The sequence below is a fragment of the Hylobates moloch genome, unplaced genomic scaffold (assembly GCF_009828535.3).
Source record: "Hylobates moloch isolate HMO894 unplaced genomic scaffold, HMol_V3 SCAFFOLD_1, whole genome shotgun sequence".
Lineage (NCBI taxonomy): Eukaryota > Metazoa > Chordata > Mammalia > Primates > Hylobatidae > Hylobates > Hylobates moloch.
The window spans coordinates 86370311-86393134 of record NW_026652276.1 but is presented as its reverse complement, the minus strand read 5'-3'; positions in this window follow the sequence as shown (position 1 = coordinate 86393134).

Here is a 22824-nt window from a genome sequence, read left to right as displayed (position 1 = left end):
TTGTTGGCTGTGTGATTTGGGGCAAATTACTTAATCTCACAGTGCTTTAGTTTCCTCACCTCTAAAATGAAGAATATAAATATACCCTCTTTACAGGATTGTTTTGATGATTAAATGAGTGAATGCACATAAAGGATACATCGTAAGCACTCCATAAATGATAGTTGTAAATAATTATTCATTGATTAATAACTGGCCTGTTCTCAAAAGGTTTAAACAAGCCAACTGAATAATAAGACATTATACATGTAAACTTACTTCATACTTACGATGTTATCTTTCTAGGAGTAGTAAACAAAGCACGTATCTCCTGAACAAGGAAAAACTGTGATTCTCATCTGTAACTACTATCAACTAAAATCAAATTTTTTAAAGACTCACTACTACTCACTACTAAAGACAGCTACTAGTGAGAAAAAAAAATTCAACAACTAAAAAATAACACAACAGTGTGGATTCCCTGTTTAGTTGTCTATACTTTCCACTAGATGAGCAAGCACTATGTCTATCTTTTGCATTTTAATTCCTGCTCTAGCATATTGCCTGGCACATACTAGGTGCTCAATACATTGTTAAATGAAATAACACTAAAGTCTTGAGTAGCAGGGTTGATGGTACAAAACAATAAATTCATATTTGTCTCAGTAATTTCTTTTGTAGGGTTATTTTTCAATATAGTTATTCTACACATCAAATTATATTAAGTTCTGACATATGTTTTAGGCCAACCTAAGACAATGAAAGTAACAAGGCCATGTATGCAATGTTGTTTACAAGTTGGAAAAGGGTTGTACACCTTGTGAAGATTTCATACACACACATGCAAAGATTAAAAGTATTTTTAAATAACTTCTATAAGCTTCATTTGTCTGGAAAAAAATTATGTATCCAGATTTTTTCATTTTACAACAGTGTGAAATAAATATGCCTCTCCCCTGTGCATACTTCCTTGCAGGCACTGCTCATGATATAGTGTCTCTGCTGATTTTTTCTGAATGCTTCATTAGACTAAGAGTCTATGTCTTTCATGTTTGTTCTCCCAGTATCTGGTATACAGAAAAAATCTATATGTTATTTGTTTAATTAATTCACTAATACTTTATTTTCTATATGAATTTCCCCTTTAGGCATATTTCACCACAGAAAAAATCATATTTATCTAACTCACCATCTTCAAACAAGAATGAAAATGGCTCGGTTTTCATCGTCAGTGACCACCCATGGCCCTCCAGATAACGTTAACAATATTTACAGGATCTTGTGTGATTTGACTCCTGCTTCTGTCTCCATACCCATTTTGTGCCATTTTCTACCTCACAACGTCTCTCAGACTCCAAGTGGGATGTGTTTTATAAATTGGCTAACCAGGAATTCCTTGAATTGGATCAAAAAGAAAAACTTTAAGTCTCTAGCTAGCCTATTATTTTAAAAAGGAATTTGAGGTAATAATTTTTTTGTCTGGTAGGGATCAAGAAGAAAGAATGCAGCTTATTCCACAAGGGCTTCAGTGATGGCTCCTTTCTCTGATTTTTGATTGTTCTAAACATGATATTATCTCGTCCTTGAATTATAATTTATTTTGATTAGAGATTGATTCTTTCTTTAGTAAATTATGTATAACCTTGAAATAGATACATGGGCAGCTACAAATACATGATTTTTAAACAATAGGCATTACATTTGTTTTTTACCATAAAATTTCAAGGAAATATAAATGACATGATTTTCATGGACATATTTGCTTTTTTCTAACCATAGTTGAGTGCTTTACACACCTTCATGAAATAGCAATTTACCTATTCTTGTTTTAGAGGATGAAATCTTCACTTTTGTTCAATCTATTACATTGTCTAATTCTTTGAAAAACAAATGCTTATTTTTAATATGAGCTATATTTTCATATGTACCAACATTCATTTGCTCTTCCTCTTACATAAAAGATCATAGTTTAAATATATGAATATTTTTGTATAGCATTTGTGTTTTTCTTTTCTCTAAGAAAGATTGAGCATTTACATTACCCTACTTGAAAAAGAATGGCATGAAATGGACACTTTTTGATGTATAAATAAAATAGCTTTGGAATAACAGTGACATTTCTCTTTCAAAATCCCCTACCCCTGATTTTTTGGTTTACCTTTACAGAAACTTCAAATGAACAATTATGACATACAAAAATAATAACAATAATAAAAAGTCACATTCTACAAACATCTGCCTATGGAAAAATTCATAGCCTTCAAGTGGACCATGCAATCTGATGCTCTGAAATGTGACCCAGACACACAAAAGCTGCCTTTAAAACAGAATACAGACCAGGCGCAGTGGCTCACACCTGTAATCCCAGCACTTCGGGAGGCCGAGGCAGGCGGATCATGAGGTCAGGAGATCGAGACTATCCTGGCTAACACGATGAAACCCTGTCTCTACTAAAAATACAAAAAATTGGCCGGGGGTGGTGGCACGCGCCTGTAGTCCCAGCTACTCGGGAGTCTGAGGCACGAGAATTGGTTAAACGTGGGAGGCGGAAGTTGCAGATCGCACCAAGGCACTCCAGCCTGGGAGACAGAGCAAGACTCCATCTCAAAAATAAAATAAAATAAAATAAAATAAAATAAAATTGGAACACAGTAACACTTTGTGGCTCCAGGTTATCTTTTGCACAAGATTTGCCAGCAGCAAAATACATGACGAATCTGAATCTGAACTTAAGAATCTGAAACTAACAGGTGATACAGAGAACCCCAAATGGACCTCTTCATAAAGAAACCAGAGAGAAAATTTTTGCAACCTACCCATCTGACAAAGATCTAATACTTAGAATCTACAAGGAACTTAAACAAATTTACGAGAAAAAAAAAAAAACACATCAAAAAGTAGGTGAAGGATATGAACAGAAACTTCTCAAAAAAAGACATTTCTGTGGCCAACAAACATATGAAAAAAAGCTCATCATCACTGGTCATTAGAGAAATGCAAATCAAAATGACAATGAGATACTATCTCATACCAGTTAGAATGGCAATTATTAAAGTCAGGAAACAATAAATGCTGGCGAGGCTGTGGAGAAATAGGAACGCTTTTACACTGTTGGTGAGAGTGTAAATTAGTTCAACATTTTGGAAGACAGTGTGGCGATTCTGCAAGGTTCCAGAGCCAGAAATACCATTTAACCCAGCAATCCCATTACTGGATATATACCCAAAGGATTATAAATCATTCTACTATAAAGACACATGCACACATACGTTTATTGAAGCACTATTTACAATAGCAAAAACTTGGAACCAACCCAAATGTCCATCAATGATAGACTGGATAAAGAAAATGTGGCACAAATACACCATGGAATGCTACACAACCATAAAAAAGGATGAGTTCATGTCCTCTGCAGGGACATGGATGAAGCTGGAAGCCATCATTCTCAGCAAATTAACACAGGAAAAGAAAAGCAAACATTACATGTTCTCACTCGTAAGTGGGAGTTAAACAATGACAACACATTGACACAGGGAGGGGAACATCACATACTGGGGCCTATCAGGGGGTGGGGGACAAGGGGAGGGGGAGCATTAGGACAAATACCTAATTCATGCGGGGCTTAAAACCTAGATGACAGGGTGATAGCTGCAGCAAACCACCACGGCACATGTATACCTATGTAACAAACCTGCACCCTGCGTGCTCTGCACCTGTATCCCAGAACTTAAAGTAAAAAAAAAGAAAGAAAGAAAGAAACCAGGCAACATAAGGATATTTTCAAAGAACCGAATGTTATCAGCTACCAATTTGTGATGACAGAAAAGAATATCAAAATCCTTTAAAACCCTTGTCTTCTCAACACAGGTCAGTTATGCACAGGTTGTTTGTTTTTTGTTTTTTTTTACGTGAACCATTATTGAACAAGTTTGCATTCTTTACAGCAGTACGTATTTTTAGTTTCAATATAATTCCTCTTTATATGAGCAAACTTTTCTCCATTTTATAAAGTTTTCAAGGATTTAAAAAATTTAAAGTCTTCATATACTATTTATTCTTCCACAATAGCATTAAAAAAAAAAACTAAGTCATTCACATGGGAAAAACTGGAACTCTTGATCCTAGGTTGAGTCACATGTGTGGTAGCTGATTTATTCCTGCTTCTCTCTTCTCACTAATCAAAACTGATTATTAGTCATTCCTTGAGACTTTCATAGCCAAAGGCTGTTGAACCAATCTTGATAGATTTTCTTTATACTCTGTACTTGATGCATTCTTCAAGAAAGGCAAAACATGTTAGAAAATAGTAAGTGACAAATAGGTTTTCAATTAATACATTATAAAACACTCAGAAATAAAATGTTGCTTGTTGCATGATTATAAAACCGATTCTCATACTAGGATGATCATAATTTTTAAAATATAGATTACAATGGTAGAAAATATTCAGAAGCCACAGGATTAAAATAAGGGATGACTATCAAAGCTATCTCTAGATTCAATGCAATCCCTATTAAAATCCCAATACCATTTCTTACAGAAATATAAAACATAATTATAGGCCAGGCACGGTGGCAGGCGCCTGTAATCCCAGCTACTTGGGAGGCTGAGGCAGGAGAAATTGCTTGAACCCGGGAGGTGGAGGTTGCAGTGAGCCAAGATTGCGCCATTTCACTCCAGCCGGGGCGACAGAGCCAGACTCCTTCTCAAAAAATAAATAAATAAACAACAAAAAATAAAACACATTCTAAATTTCACATGCAACCACAAAAGGCCTTGAATAGCCAAAAAAAAAATTTTGTTGAGAAAGGAGACAAAGAGGAGAAGAGAAGAGAAGAGAAAGCTGGAGACATCACAATTCATGATTTCAAAATATATTGCAAAGCTATAGTAATTAAAGTAGTATATGGCCAGGGATGGTGGCTTGGCCAGGCACAGTGGATCACAACTGTAATCCCAGCACTTTGGGAGGCCGAGGCAAGTAGATCACCTGAGGAGATCAGAAGTTTGAGACCATCCTGGCCAATATGGGGAAACCCCATCTCTACTAAAAATACAAAAATTAGCTGTGCCTGGTGATGCATGCCTGCAGTCCCATCTACTCAGGAAGCTGAGGCACGAGAATCGCTTGAACCCTGGAGGCTGAGGTTGCAGTGAGCCGAGATTGCATCACTGCACTCCAACCTGGGCAGCAGAGTAAGACTCCATCTCAAAAATAAAAAACAAACAAAAGTAGTATAGTACTGGCATAAAGACAGATATATAGACGAATGGAACAGAATAGAAATCCCAGAAATAAATCTACATATACATATATACAACTCATCTTCCACAAGGGTGCCAAGAATACTCAGTAGTAAAAGGACAGTCTCTTCAACAAATAGTGTTAGGAAAACTAGATCTCCACATGCAAAAATTGGACCCTTATCTTACACTGTACACAAAAGTCAACTATAAATGGATTAAATATTTCAACATAAGACCTGAAAGTATAAAACTTATAGGAAAAAATTTAGAGGAAAAGCTTCATGATACTGATCTTGGCAATTTTTTCATGAATATGACCCCAAAACCACAGGCAACAAAAGTGAAGACAGACAAATGGGACTAAATCAAACTAAAAAGCTTCTATACAGCAAAGCAAAAAACCAACAGAGTGAAAAGGCAACCCACAGAACAAGAGAAAATATTTGCAAACATATACCTCATAAACCTGATACAGGGTTAATTTCCAAAATATATAAGGAACTCTTACAATGCAATAGCAAAAGAAAAAAAAGACTGATAACCCAATTAAAAATGAGCTGAAGACTTGAATAGACATTCCAAAGAAGACATACAGATGGCCTACAGAAAAGATAATCAAGGTACTAATCATCAGAGAAATGCAAATGAAAACCACAATGAAATCCAATAGCCTCACACCTATTAGGATAGCTATTATCAAAGATAAACAAGAGAAATGTTGGCAAGGATGTGGAGAAATTGAAACCTTGTACACTATAGGTGAGAAATCAAAATGGTTCAGCTGTAGCTGGCACAGTGGCACACAACTGTAGTCCCAGCTGCTTGGGAAGCTGGGGCAGAAGGATTACTTGAGCCCAGAAGGCTGCAGTGAGCTATGATGGAAGTACTGTACTCTAGCCTGGGTGGCAAAGCAAAATCATGTTGAAAAGAAAAGAAAAAAAGGAGAGGAGAGGGAGAAGGAGAAGGGAAGAGAATAGAAGAGAAGGGAAGAGAGGAGAAGAGAAGAGAAGAGAAGAGAGGAGAGGAGAGGAGAGGAGAGGGAAGAGAGGAGAAGAGAGGAGGGGAAAGAAGGGGAAGGGAGGGGAGGGGAGGTCAGGGGAGGGGAGGGGAGGGGAGGGGAAGATGAGCTACATTGAAAGGATGGAGGAAATTGAAATGAAAAGAAGCAGGGGACAGTAGAAATAGCTTGGAAGACAGCCCATTTCTCAACTGTCATAATGAGAAGTCAATAAATAATGTCCAAAACTGAGAAATCAAGAAATAAAAATGTAATCAATATGTTTAGAAAAACCACTGAAAGTGATTCCTTCTAGGAAGAGAGACTAGGAAATGGGGAGAGGTAATGTCAAGAGACTCCTGTACTTATAAGCCTTTACAAATGATTTACTTTCTTTAAATCATATAAATATACTGCTTTAATTAAAAATTAATTTCTATATTAGGAGAAAAGTATATACTGTATGTATTGTAACAGGAGTAGGGAAAGGTTCTTAGGTTCTTGAAGTTCTTACATTGCCTGGTGCAGCACACAGATGAAAAAAACCAAGATGAGGTATTTAGAGTTTCTAATAATTGGTCTGTCTCCATAGCGTCTATGGCCACCATCCTAATGCTCAAACCTGTATAGCCAGAGTGATTTTTATAAAAATATAATGTTTTATTTCCCAATTCTAGTTTCATAAATTGCTTCCTATTGCCTATTTGTCAAAATATAAAATAAACTCCTTTATATGGCATCTTAGTTTATTTTCTGCTGTTATAATAAGGTACCAGAGACTGGGTTATTTATGAAAAATAGAAGTTTATTTTGGCTCATGGTTCTGGAGGTTAGGAAGTCCAAGGGAATGGCACTGGCAAGAGTCATCCTGTAATGGAAGGCATTACATGGTAACCTGTCAAGAGAGACAGAGAGAGAAAACGGAGCCAAACTCATCCTTTTTATCAGGAACACACTTCCAAGTTAAATAATTCACTCCTCAGGTAACAGCATTAATCCCTTCATGAAGGCAGAATTCTCATGGCCTAATCAACTCTTAAATGTCCCTTCTCTCAACACAGCTGCATTGAATTCAGTTTCCAACACATAGACTTTTGGGGAACACATTTAATCTGCAACAAATGGCTCGCAGAATCTAGATTCTTTATATCAGTCCAACTTCATTTTCCATTAATACCTCCTGAGTTTTATATACACCAGCATTTCCCAGAAAAATCCCAGATCTCATATCTTTATGCCTTCAATATTTCATTTCCTTCTTATCTAAGAACCAAACTCCTACCCTTACTACATCCAACACATGGCTCATAGGCCCCCATTAGAGTTCTTCACATATTGTGTTGAAAGTGTTTGTTTTCATGTATGTCTCCCTTACAAGGTTGTAAAATGGCTCAGATAAGTGACCATGGATTTTATTTGTCTTCCCAGTATCCCTACCCTCTCACACATAGAGAATTTGCCACAAAATTGATCAAATACATGAATCCAAAAGAGGATCTTTACATAGAATAGCAGTACAAACCACGAAGTACAACGGGAGAATCAATAAGGAGGAAAAGCAGAATTGAAATAGAAAGTAATTGTATTCTCAGAGCTCAATAAGATTGCAGTAATCAAAGTAATAATAGCTTACCAGGAATTAATCACTAATCAGGCATTGTTCTAAGCATTTTATACATTTAAACCTCGCAACTACCCTAAGAGAAGATCATATTTTTATTTCATTTACTGATGAAGAAACTGAAGCATAGATAGGATAGGAAAATTGCCCATGGTAACAGCTAGTAAGTGGCAATGCTCAATAAACATGGATGTTTGGTCATTTACCAATTGTATTAGTCCATTGTCACACTATCTAAGACTGGGTAATTTATGAAGAAAATAGGTTTAAATTACTCACAGTTTCACAGACTGTACAGGAAGCATGGTTGGGGAGGCTCCAGGAAAATTAAAATCATGGCAGAAGGGAGAAGTAAAAGCAAGCACCTTCTTCACAGGGAGGAGCAGGGAAGGGGGAGAGAAGAGGGAAGTGCTACAACACACTTTCAAACAACCAGATCTCATGAGAATTCTGTCATAAGAACAGCAAGGGAGAAGTCCACCCCCATGATTCAATCACCTCCCACCAGGGCCCTCCTCAACACTGGGTTCAACACGATATTTGGGTTGGGACACGGAGCTAAACCATGTCACCAATGATACCTAGTTTTACTTCAATGTTCATACGAAGTGCCAAAAATCCCAACCTATCTTACAGGTGATACAATGCATTGCATTACTGAGTTATACAGTAACTACTATTTTGCAATTGGTCAACCTTCACATTCATATCCAAATCTTTGGAACTGTTCCCCTAGTACTCCTAAAAGATTCTAAAGCTACCATTCCACTGGAGGCTATTTCTTTCATTCTCTGCAATTAAAATAAAATATGTAATTTTCAGCAAGGTGACTAATTAAATTCCCAAAGTGCTCCTAATATGAACACAAACTAGGCTGACCCTTCCCTTGAAAACTCCAAACTGATCAAGACAAAAGGGAGGAAGATATGTAAACAGAGTCTGGTATACACTTATGGAAAATAAAAAGCTCAAAGACAAGAGTTCACCCTACTGAACATGCCAATTCCTATTTCCACATGCCTCAAGACCCTGGACCCTCAATGGGAGTTCAAAGTCCTCAGAATGATGCAAAGCTGGGCACTGTGGCTCTGTCTACTTGCTTATGTTTTATCTCTCTGACCTGGCCTGTTTTAAGCAGATGAACTCTGAACCTGCAAAGAAAGTTTTAGTTTAATTATGAAACAAATGTTTTGCTTGTCCTTGGTTAGGTATACCATTATTTATGCCCCAATCAGTGTCAGAGCAATTTAGTATCTGTATATGTAATAATATATGTTGACTGCCTCAAGCATTTTTTTCTGCATTGTGTGCAACTTTAGAACATGTCATTATTTATAAATCCACCAAGAAAGTGTTAAGCAACAAAGCTCACCATTGTCAAAAACTCTCACATTCATATGAACTTAAATATTTCTTATTCCTTGGAAAAAAATCAGTGGAAGTTATTCACATATGTTAAAGAATCATCTCAAAAAACTACTTTTTCTATAAATAAATACATTTTGTATAAGTAAGCCAAATGTACATAATGTAATTTAGCTACACTTGGCATCCTAAAAACACTTGGGAGAGTATTCACTAAATCATTCACTAAATGCTATAATATTCTGTCACTGTATCATAATATTTTATATGCAAAATATGCCCTGCCTAAAGTGGGCCTAAAAACAGTCATTTCTGAGACGTTTATCTGGAATATAAATGTGTTAATGCACTACAGGGTAAAACACTGGAGTGCCTAAGAATTTCCACTGAGCCCCAGAAACTTATCAAAAGATAAATCTTTCATTCCTTTTAATGGAATATTCAAAGTACTCAGCATCTAAATATTCAAGTGCTCATAAAAATTTTTTTCAAATTCCTATCCCTTGACAGGTTACCCTTTGTTTAGTTGGAGTTAAAATGGAACACTGTCATTGGCATCCAAGGGAAGCAAGACAATATTGGGCAAGAGAAAAAAGATAGCCTTAGTCAACCTGGTGAGATCACTTCAAGCTTTATCATTTTACGATTCAAGGAACAAACAAGTGCTTATCTTTCTAAGAAGATAACAAATGTTAACTGCCTCAAAAATGAATAAAATTCACAAAATAGACATTATAAATATTGCACAATGATAATAATAATGTTCTCAATTATAAAACTGGAAACAAAAATCAACCCCCTCGTCTCTCCACATTGGAAGTTTTAAATTCGCAAATAGTTACAGCAGAAATGTTTCGTGTTAGAAAAGTTTATAATTAGTCTTACAAGAAAAAGTCAATGATTGCAGCTTTCTTTGATTAATTTTTTGTGCAAAAGTAAGGTCATTTTTCTATCGAATCACTAAGACAGTAGCACAAGTAAAGCAGTTTAACAATTATAAACGTTTGCTTACAGCATAGTCTACCTGTGTAATCTCTTCTTTATCACTTTTTAAGACAGAAATGATTAAATTAAATCTCTGGGCTGAAGAGTTTGCTAAAATAAAAACAGAAATTATAACCATTTACAAAATGAAGAAAATACATACTGAAATCTTACAGCATCTTCTCCACTTAATCAAACTGTCTAGTAAATATCATTCATTGACTTTTATTAGGACAATGCAGTTTTTAAAACTGATTATTTTTAACAGATAATAATAATAAATAAAAACACTTGGGATCTCTTGCAGCAGAGTAAAAAGGTACCATGTAACATTTTGTCACCTTGAAACTAAAATTATGTGGAAAGTTTTGATATAAAACACACCTAATAGAAATTTAAAGACAGTACAAATAGAACCAGTTAGATATAACTGACCACAAACCGTCACATATGTACTGGCTAACACAACAACAACAATCCTTTAAAAAAAATAAAAACAAATGCTGGGATTTTTTTTCTTTTTTTCTTCCAATCAGTACAGTAAATGCACCAGAATTCAACGTTCACTACCTAACTTAAGAGAAAATATCTACGTGCACCTCCAAAATGATACCTCACTGTTAGAAGCTTAAATTATAAGTACAGGAAATATCAGTTGAAATAAAGACAGACTATAAGTCAGTATTATCATGGAATCATACACAGGATCCTATCCAGAAATAATTACACTCAGCCTTCTGCAGCATGCACGTCCTGGAAGCCTGCATATGTTGGCTTCTCAGCAGCCTGACAGCAGGCAGTTTCCAATTGCATGGAGAAATGGAGAGAGCTCATGTTAATGAGATTCTCCTTCTGCATCTCTCTACCTCACATACTGCATCTTCTAGCACAGGAAAATCACTCTTCTACTAAGACAGAGAAAGCAGGAGATCCTTATGGGCCTTCAGTTCACTTACATTTTTTCTTTTTCTACCCTTAATGTTTTATAAGGCATTTATGTTCCTCCTTGACACTAGAAGAAATCTTTTCCTATGCTTGGCTTCTAAGATAGGATGCTTTGTAATATCCTTTCCCTCACTTTTATGCTTATATGACTTAAAGTGGCCACTTCATTTCATTCATTCTTTTTCCTTCCTAGTTGAGCCATGTTTCAGAAGGAAAAGACAAGAAAAATAGTAATCAAGGACAAATAGAACACTTCTTACTTCTTTTATCAATTTGATAGTGAAGATTGTCCCATCAACATCATTATGAGGACAATCATTTCATGAGAGGAATATTTTATTAAAAGAAAACATTAGAATCCTTTTATTACACTGACCAAGCTAAGATTACCCTACTATAGAATATATGGTTGACAGTACATGTAATGCTAAGAAGAGCTGTGAAAGCAGGAATGGTCCTATTTTTAGGACAGCTTCATTTAACATTCACTCTGACCTTTATTGGAATGTGTCATATTTAATTTAAACTACATATGAAGCTCCTCACATTCTAAATTGAAGTAAACTATTGGGTTTTTCTTTCTTTTCCTCCTCATCTAAAAGTTTTCCCAGTAGTGAATAAGCAGTTTCTTTTTGCATTTTGAAAAACAGAATAATAAACCAATGCAGTTTACTAATTCCTCAAAATTGTTTCCATTATTTTATAAGTAACATCACTGCAAATTATGTTTTCATAATCTACCAAATTATTCTTTACTTATTTCTTTCCCTGTACCTCAAAGTTATTGCCACTTTGGACCAATCTAAACAATTCATCTCCTACCTTGGTATTTACACTCTTCAAGTAATCATACATGGTTTTCTTGTCTCTCCTCCCCACTCTGCTGCCCGTCTTGTTTGGGTAAGCAATACATAATTGGTTCTTTTAATCTGTCCTCATAAGTCAATTGCACCAGCCCCTTAATCATTTTTGTTGTGCTTCTCTGAAATCTGTCCAATTTGTCAACATCCTTCTGGTGCTGGGACATTCAGAACTGCATGCAAGATTCTGGTACTGCCTCATCAATGCTTTATACAGAAAAAAGATGATCACCTCTCTTATTCTCTTGGTGAGAAGTCTCTGGGCATGCAGCTTCAAAAGCATATGAGATTTTTTTTGCTATAAGTTTATACAAAATATTTCCAGCTAATTTTTTTCTCTAGCCTTCATTCCAAGCATTAGCATTTTACAAATATTTCTCTTGAACTCATACTTTGTATTTCAAATTTGTGCTGAGATTTGTATTAGATATATTTGTTTTCATCTTTCTCAGCTGAGAAATGCTTTATTTTTTCCATGTATGCCTGACCTTTCTTTGTGCCACTGTATTTCTCCAGCGTCACCAAGATCTCGATTCAATTCCATTTATGAGTGTAATTAATATGATCTTTGCCCATTATAAGGGTTATTAATAATAAGGTTAAATAAAAACCTTATAACAGCACCCCCACTGAATCACTCCACACAAGTCAGCTTATTGCAGAATAACAGTTCATTTTATTTATGGTCTCTCAACCAATTTTCAGCACATGTGACAGTGGCCATGTTAATATGAATAAGATTTGAAATAAGGTTTTCTGAAACTGTATCACAGGTTTCATATTCCTTTTAGTTACCGGTTTTGATCAAAAGGTTGTTAAGTTTGACTGCTGTGGTTCAGTCTTCCATTTTGGAAGTTACTGTTATTAGCTAAAGGAAAAAAAATGATTAGGCTATTCATAGTACCAGAAGATTGATTTCTCTAAGTAAAAGCCATAGGAACACAGACTTTTAAAAATAATAAGCATTCATTGTAAAATCATATACATTTAATAATATGCCTAGTTTCCATATTTATGGTCCTGTTTCACTAAGTTATCATCAAAATTTATGAATATGTCCACATAATACAAGTATTTGTATTCAAGTAACAGAAACGAAGAAAAGTGCTTATTTACAGCTACTTGTTTATAGTACCTGCCTTTCTCTCATACATTGCTACTTGCAATCTAATGAATGATGCATTTCTCACCACACCAACTTTCCTATAATCATCAAATTCTATAACTATTTTACATGATGCTACATTGGAATGCTTATTTTGAATACATGTTAAGGGAAATTAACTCAAGGAAAAACAAGCACTTGATTTTCTTTTTCTTGCTTTTCAGTTAAGTACAGACAAGGAACGTAATGAATGAATCAACAGTACATATTTTGATGAAAGCAATGTTGAGCATACAAAACACTGCACATTCAAGAAAAGCCTTGCATTTTTCCTAACTCATAACATTGAAAATGAGATTCACAATCTTGTTAGTGTCAGACTATAATCATTCACATTGCTCTACAAATCAAAATAATATTTTTTAAAGAACAACACTGCACTTTCAATGTTAAAGTTTTATGTTGTTTTGTGTTTTATGAATGAAATTTTACTCAGGAAGATCCTCAAAGGGATGTGAGAGACATCGAGGCTTTGTTAGTCAAGAACAGAACATGAGAAGGTACTCTTAGATAGTGCATGCAAGTTGGTCTCTTGATACCATTTGAATTGTAAGAAGCAACATTAAATACCTCTGCTTACTGAAAGTAAACTTATGCTATCCTGGTCAAACCCCAGGCCACAACTGCTACATGTGTCATGGAGGTGATGTGTTAGTCTCCAGGGAGAGGGTACAAAGGAAAGTGCACATAAAACTTTCGCTCCAGAGGAAAAGAGCCCTGACACCCTGGACAAGGAAAGTTGCCCCTCTGTCCTCCCACCTGAAGGTACAGTGCTGTCCTGGCATGTGACAACAAGTGAAGATTAAAAACAGGAGAAATATCTGGGGCAAAAAAATGTCAAAGCCTTAGAGTCACTTACAGTCTTAAAGAGAATAACATTTAAAGGGAAGCCACATTATTAGTAACATGGGCTTTAAAGAGGAAAAAGGTAATTAGCAACATCTTAATTCTGAATTATGAAACTTTCAGCCAAATCTATCATTAGTCAAGTTAGAATAGAAATTAGAATAGACTGTATAGCATTCGGTTTTATCACAAAGGTAAAAACGTGATAGTTAAAGCTTTTCAATCAAAAATTTTGCCTTTTCTAATACTCAAAAAAAAGTAGCATCGTAGTCATAAATTTGAAAAATGCTTCACCAAGGATTAGTTTTAAACTCACTTATTGAATTCTACCTAGAGAATTAATATAGATGATACGAAAGGAGATGACCACAGTATCAAACATATATCCTATTCAGTGAACACTATTGACATCTGATTCTACATATACTTAGGTATGTGGTTTTTTACATTATATTTACCTCAAGGCCACCCAGATTTTCAGTTCAATTGGCAATTCTTTACAAGGGACCCTTTTATCCCTTCCAAATATAAATGGAGGACAAATTTACATGCTGCTCAGACTGATTTTTAAAATCTATATTCATTACCCAAGATTCAGGTGCACAAATTCCTTGACTCCAGACAGCATAATCACTCCATAGAATTGCTTTTCCTTATTTACTAACCCAGGACCACTGCAAGTTGGAGATATGTGGCATTTATCGAATATATTTTATCATATATTGCTTCTTTTAAAATCAAAAATATCTTTTTATGAATTCCTCTTTTATGCTTATAGTATAAAAATCAATAATAGCCTAATTCATTAAAACATTATTTGCATAAGTAACAAGCAAATCATTCATCCAATAAGCAGACTTGGAAACCCCAAATATAAACACCAAAAGCTGCATTTTAGTAAGAAAATATGCACTATTGGGGAAAAAATGCAAGACAGACAGAGCAGTGCACCATACATAAAATGTCAAACATGTCAAAACACTCATGAATACCAACATCTCCCACCACACCACGACCAATTTTAAAGGTTATTTAGGGCTCACACATCTACAAGTGCAGATTTTACAGCAGCGGACTTTATTTTTCTCAGATATATTAAAAATAAGTCACTGATGTGTCAAATGTTTTCTATGTCATTTCCACACATGTGGCCCATGTAGAGAATTCTGCCCAGAATTTCTGAGAGCAGGACAATTACACAGAACACAGACTTCTGGCACCGAATAGATTCATTATGGATTTGTTAGAAGCTTGTTTTTAACTGTATCAATTCAGTATGCAGGGAGGATAATTAGTCAAAAGACCAAGAAAGCAAATGTAGCTATCTTCATTCCTCAAAAATAGAAACCCCTGTTAGGGTCTCCATAATTCAACTTTTCAGAACTTCATTTCAGAAAGACACTTTGAGAACATGTCACAAGGCTTCCTTGTCCCTAAATCACTGATTATGAATTATTTCCGGATTACTGCAGACAAGTAAGTCTTATAAAACAAGAAGCATAACACATGCAGAACATACTTATCCTACTTCCAGCCCTCAGATAAGTGAAGCTTAAATTAAATGTCAAAAGACGAACAAAATCTATTGTATAAGCAAACAGCTGACCTAAATCCACTATATTTTGTTTGTCGAGTGTGTATATTCTAATAAATTTTATAATATAATAAGACTATTTTTGCCACCCTTTGACCACACCAAGTTAGACGCAGACAGTCTTCTGAATAAATACTACTCTCTGCTTGACTGTTTCAGCAAAATCTATTTATACCATTTGTTAGACTGTGAGAGTAGCTCTTAAGAAAATGTTAATAACAGCTAAACACTGTCTACCACAAACATAGAAGAAGTAGAAGAAAGAATAAAAGGTTTGTGCATAGCCAGCTTTTCATTTTTACAAAGTGGCCTGCTCAGGACTGTGAACTAACTAATATGCAATTTGGTTTTCCTGATAGGAAACCTAGAAGCTTGCTGAAAACTCAAATGATTAATATAAGGAAATTGAAACAGCTTGAGGACGAAAAACAGTTTTCTTTTTTACTACTTTTAATATGACTTTCTCAATGGCATAAACACATGCAGCAATCATTCCCACTCTTTTCTTGGGCAGCAAAGCAAGCAACTCAGAACTTCTTCACCCATAAACTACGAAAAGCAATTAAAATAATCCCTTCTTTAAAATTTCAGCGAGAAGAACATTATGCTATTATCACTTACCCCACTGTGGTTTCATGTCAATGCTCCCCTCCAGAAGTCTGAACATGCCTGAAGCAACATCCTCAACTCTCAGCAGGTGAGAAAATCTTTAGTTAGTTTCTGGAGAAGCAGAAAGTTACAATCCTTCTGGGACAGGCAGTGCTAGGCAAGGCACTTGTAAGTTCATATCCTGGCTCTCAGTTCGAATTCCAACTCTTCCATGTACTTATAGGCCAAGATACTAAACGATAGCTCTGAACCTCATCTTTTCATTTGTAAAATGGAAATAACAATGCCAACGTCATATTTGGAGTTGAGAGGATTATATGATATGAGATCTGGCTTTGCAACATGTAGTAGACAGAGTTATTGTAATGGAGGAATGTCAGAAACCATGGAATGTGTCCTCTGTCTGCCACCTGCTTCTGCCCTTCACAATGGCCCAAATCTTTGAAGGAGTCCACATCACCCCTGCCTAAAGATTGCAGCACCACTTAGGAAACAAGCTCTCTGACTAGAATGGAATGATAGGAAATGCAAGTTTCCATGCCAATGATTTTGTTCCTTTTAACTCCTTTATGACGTACCTTGAAAAATCTGTGTGGTCCTCATTAGCCCAGAGCTTCCCATACTTAGAGCTACACTCTCCTAACATAGTCCTGCTATGGCCTCTATATCCAACTTTCACCTTATACCTACCTGCCTGCCCAACACCCAGCATCCTCCATGTGCCCTTTTTATTCACTTCCACAGATCTCTTCTTACTTTAAACTCATTCACATTATTGTTGGCACCCTGGCCATTTTAGTCCTCTCCTTCTCATCTCTGCCTTCAACTCTAGGACTCTGATTAAATAAATTCTCTAAATTGCCTCCTCCTCTTCCAACTTCTCAGTCCCTGCTCACCAGATCATTCACAGTATGGTTCATTATCTTCATCCATCCCTATCTCTACCCATTTCCCCCAAAAGCTTTTGCTTCCTCCTTCGTGTTTGGCAATAGCATATAAATGAGAAGGCCTGTGACATGGACAATGGGACATGCACTACGGTCCCTTTTCTCTAGCTTTCCTCTATGCCGTTTTTGCTGTTCACTCTCTTCCCAGGTACCAGGTTGCTGAGGAAGATGAAAAGGGGGTGGCTACATGTGCTTATGTGCTTGTCCCCCTGGACCTTCCTTATGACACCCACCTGGCTTCAAGCAGATAACAGGCCAGAGGATAAAGAGATACAGAAGTCCATTGGAGTGGTGACCAAAAACGAACAAACCAGAGTGAAGAAAGAGGACTGGCCTGAAAACCACAGTAGTAGGCCAGGCATGGTGGCTCACACCTGTAAGCCCAGCACTTTGGGAGACCAAGGCAGGTGAATCACCTGAGGTCAGGGGTTTGAGACCAGCCTGGCCAACATTGTGAAACCCCATCTCTACTAGAAATACAAAAAAAAAAAAAGAAGAAGAAAAAGCTGGGTGGGGTGCCCACACCTGTCAGGGAGACGGAGGCTGCAGTGAGCTGAGAACGCACCATTGCACTCCAGCCTGGGCGACACAGCGAGGACTCCATCTCAATCTCAAAAAAAAAAAAAAAAAAAAAGAGAGAAAGAAAAGAAAAGAAAAAGAAAAGAAACCACAGTGCTGAGATTCCCTTATCAGTATCTGTCAATAAAGGCAGCCCTTTCTCTCACTTCCTGTACAATGTGGTCCTCAGTAGTGACACTATCAACCTTTTTAACTGAGATCCCCCCATAAATATATTTCATAGTGTCACCCAAGAAAAATTGCAGCAAACAATGCTTAGACGTCTTATATTTTTGCTATCCTGCAAAGCCCTCATAATTTCTATTCTGTTATTCTTTCATTTCTTTAGAAGAAAATTCTGATGGCAACCCAATATAGTATCTTTGAAAACCACTAATGGGTCAGGACCCTCAGTTTGAAAAACACTGGCCTACTTGCAGCTTATTGATGAGGAGTCCTCTCTGTCCTTACCCTTCTCAAAATCCCAATTTAATTTGAGTTTGTCAAAACAATCCTCTCGTCCAAGCTTCCAGAGCCAAGAAATCGTGGTAGACTCAATCCCTCTGGAAGTCCCTCTAGTACCCGATGAAAGACTTCTCACACTCGCAGCAGCCGCCCTCTACTGTACCAGGGACGTCTCTAGCAGAAACTTGGGCATTGTATCTGCTAGAACGGGTGACACATGTCCTGGAAATTCTAGTTTATCTAAACACAGGTTGAGATAGAAATAAGAAAAAATGGGAGTGAGAAAGATTAAGTGTGGGAATAAGAAATGAGGAGAAAAGCGTTGAAGTTGAGCTCTCCTAGGATCCTGGTGCTGGCTCGGCGCTGTGTCCAGTTAAACTGGGCGCGACAGGGTTCAGCTAAGCCAAGAAGGGGGAAGCGAGCGGCCCGCAGTCAGCATCTTGAAGAGAAGAAGGAGCGCTCCCAGCCGCGGGAAGATAAGCGTACAGGCGGCCCCAAGGCCCACACAGGCGCAGCCCTGATCTGGCCACTTGACTAGACGCTCGCTCCAGCGCTCGCAGGCCTAGGGCTCCTTACAAGCGTTGCGAGGAGACCTGAAAGCGGGGCGGGGACGCGCAATCTATCTTCAGAGCTTTGGGTCGTGAGCACACGTGTGGAGCATGGTTGTGGCATGGGCGTCTGGCCCCTCTCCTAGACCTCCACGAGGTGCGCCCTCACCACTAGAAAAAGAGTTTTCCTCAGTGTCGCGTGGGAGGTCGCCCCAGCCCAGCTCAGCGTTCGAAGAGACCAGAGACTGACCGGGAATCGATGGGTGCAGGGAGAAGCAGCAGACGCGCTCCGCCTCCTGTGCTCGTGCCCTAGCGCACCAGACCCGACCTAGAGCCGACTGCAGCCTGTTGCGGCCTTCGCCCTGAGGGTGGGGGGCGGGGGGATGTAGAACAGCTGAGAAAGACGCTGGGAGCAGCTGAGGAGGAAAGGGAGGGACACCGAGGAAACAAAGTTCACCCAAGTGAATGCGTCTAATTACTCCAGGGTTCTCTCCGCAAAGTCTACGACTGCAAGCAGCAAAGTCAAACTACGTCTCCAAAACGCAGTGGGCAGAGCAGGAGGGCTTGTGTCTCCATTTTCGCCTCAGGGCGGATCGCGGACACAAGTCCTCTCCAGTAATTCCGAAGCCTCGAAATAAGACTATGCTGGGAGGAGGGGTTGGGGGGTGACTAATAAGAAGGCGTGGGGGTGGGGGTGGGGAGTACGCGGCAAGAACCCTGCTTTCCAGAATTCTCCCGCCACTGTCTGCAGGGCCCAGAGCGCACGTCGCGGCTAGGGACCAAAATTGCCGCTCTCTTCGAGCGCCCCCAGCGTGGGGTGGGGCCCTGCTTTCCCGCGCCAGGACCGCTCCACCAGGCGCCCTCCGACGGAAGCTGGACTTTTCTTAAGGAAAGGCAAATTAAAAGTCGGAGGAAAGATCTTTCTTGCGGCCCCAGCTGTCGTTCCTAGTGGTCTCGGGGAACATACTAAAGGAAAATGACTTTAAATGACAGTCTTGCCATCCTAAATAGTCATGAGCAATATTTTGGTTTCTAGCAAAATTTAAAAGTAAAATGGGGATTGCCGTATGTTCATTTTATTATTAAAAACGAATTACTAAAAAGTGATGACCTGTTTGGAATTCATATCTTGCTTACCAGCAAAGTCAGCCAGTATCGACTGAACACAATAAATGCAGGGGTGCGAAACGTGATTGCTCGGGTTCGAGTTCTGTCGGATGCACCGATCTAAGCAGAACTTTCCCGAAGACTTGGAATTGGGTGCGCTTTTTTTTTTTTAAGTCGTGGCTGAGCCCTATGGGGAAGAAGGGTTAACTGGGCGTCGGCTGAGACCCCAAACCCTCTTCCTCCTCCATGAGACTCCAAAATTGAGTCAGTCCCAGCCCGTAGTTGCCTGGGAAGCTTGGAATCCTGACAAATTCCAGGGTGCGGACACGATGCAAGCGTTCCTATTCTGACAGCGGGGACAAGTGGGGAGGGGACCTTACAATCTCCTTTGCAGAAGAATGTACGAGAAACTAACTTCCAGGCCTCTATTCAATAGTCAAAATAATACTGAGAAAAAGTTTTAAAATCTCCAAGAATAGATACTCTCCTTTCCCCTTCCACCTTGAGGGAACCTGTCTCCATTTTTGACCTGGATTTGAGAGCATCGGGGCTTGAGACAAGCGAGTCTTCCACAGAGAGAGGCGAGGCCCAGGCGGGGAGCCCCTCAGCCTTTACTCTCGGCACCTCGGCGCTGCCGCGCGGCGGATACAAAAGGAAATGGACGAGCGTGCGACGCGAGGCGGGGAGCTGGTGGCTCGAAGATGCGCAACACGCGCAATGCCTAGAAGTGCTCTGGTGTCACTCCCCTGTACAGGACCTGGAGAGATGGAAATGTATCCTGTACTGGAAAACTCTGTGATCAAAATATTGCAATGAAATTAAACTTTTCCCTCACAGGTCTGTTTGTATCTTGGAAACATTTCTGCAATGCCGTCGCCTAGGTTTAAAATACAATTAGATAATTTGATATTCTCGTTGACGCACTGACACCGAGAAAGCCAAGAGATTCTCCAAGCAAAGTGAAAATGAACCTTCAAATGACATTCTTAAGTTTTCAAGAGTATCTATATCTCCTTGTTGTGCTCCTTGCATGCAGAGAACCAGTGGCCCCGTAAGACTTATGACCGGTGTTTTTTAGGGGAGGAGGCACCTAAACTATCTAGGAATGGAGTTCAGCGCCAGAAAGAAATACACAAGATAAGGTCGTTGGGTGCCGCTGTCACTGCAGGGCGCCATCGGCTCCCTGGGCCTTACATACGTCTCTTGTGAGAATCGGCACCCCAAATACACTCTCTCTCTGTCTCTCTCACACACACACACATCCACCCATCCACAGCGGAAGGCCAGCAGGGCACCCAAAGAAATTGTGGCGGTCGCCTGGACCGCAGAAAGGCAGACCTCAGAAAGGAGCAAGCGACCAGCGCTGCTCACTGCTCACTCGAGCTTTGAATTAAGGGCGTCTTTCCATAAACTCAAAATGGGGCTAGATAGCAAAGACTTAAAATTAGACCTTCCCTCAGAGCTGAGAACTGTATGGTCATGTCTTCGGAACAATGATCATATATTTTCCATTGCTGGAACGATGCACAATAACTGAAATGCTTAAGAGGACGTGGGAATACCAGGACGGTATGAAGCCCTCATTACAAAGTTTAATCTCTTTCTGAAGAAGGTCATGCAACGTCTGGCTTTTGGCAATGTAGCGTGTTTGTTGTTTTTCCTCACTTTACTCCTAGAAACATTAGGACAAGAAAAGTCCTCAGCTGCATCTGAAAAGATGCAGGAGCAATGCATGCGACGCTCTTTACCCGAGCAACTCGGTGCGCGGCCGGGAGTTTGACAGCGACTCTGTGAAACAGAAAAGGCACTAGCCAATTTGCAACTTAAGAATCACAACTGAATGTTCAGCGAGCTGGTGCAGTCGGCACGCGGACGTGGTGGAGCGTCATCTCTGCCTACTTTGACCCCAAATTCCCAGGAGGCGAACTACCCGACACCCCCTTGGCCTTGGGTGTTGCGCCGCCGCTTCCTTAAGGGAGAACCAGTCACAGAGTTCGTTTCTGGGTTCAACTCTCGGGGATTGTGTGACGGAATGTCATTGCCTCGGTGCTGCAGACACCTGCGAGGGAGATGAGTGCTGAAGGCTCTGCAGATTCCCAGCATTTCTAAAGAGCTTTTCTCTTTCTCTTTACTTACTGCTTTGTGGCTTTTCTTGGGCATAAGATGTGAAAACAAAATGATAGGGCTAGTCTCATCCTTTCAAGAAAGTCAAGAAATTGAACATTTCGTTATTATTTAATCTCTTAATGTGGCCACCCTATTTGTCCCTCAGTTGCCCGGAGAAAAACGCATCTCGTAAAAATAACCTTATATTGCTACCGAGACCTGCATTCTCTTTTTGCTGACCCGCAAAACGTGTCTTAAAAAGAGGGGAAACAAGCAAAAGAAAACCTGAGCGCTCTCATGACAATTTACAGTTCTAACTCTGCATATTAAAAACAATAACACTCTTCGTAAATTTCAGTGACCCAAAGGCCATCTGTAATTCACTAGGGTCAGCGAAGGAGACTGTCCCCATCTTATGCTCTCTATGAATTCATGGCTACCCTAAGGTGAAACTCATTGGACCTCATCTGCCCAGCGACAAGGGTTCTGGGCGGAAGCAGCTTCTACAGCATCAGTTTCCTTTCTTTTTTGAAAGTTGGTGCTGGGTGGAATCCTAGAGGCCCGGCTACAACATGCTTATACTAGGCCCAAGACCCAACACACAGATATTTTATCATGTACCTGAGAAACTTACATGGGAGAAATTATATTCTAAAACTACAAATTGCACCTCATCACCATCCACTGAATGAGGAAAATAAAGAGTTGTAAGAAATACCTCTACTGAGCTCTGCTCTGTGCCAAAGTGAACCAAGGCTCAAAGGGCCTGAACTGCTTTGCCCTTTCTCCAAGACCCAACAGTTGTAAATTGAGAAATTGGAAAATCAGAGATTACACACAACACTCCTCAAATCCATGTTGACTTCTTGAGTCTTAAAAAG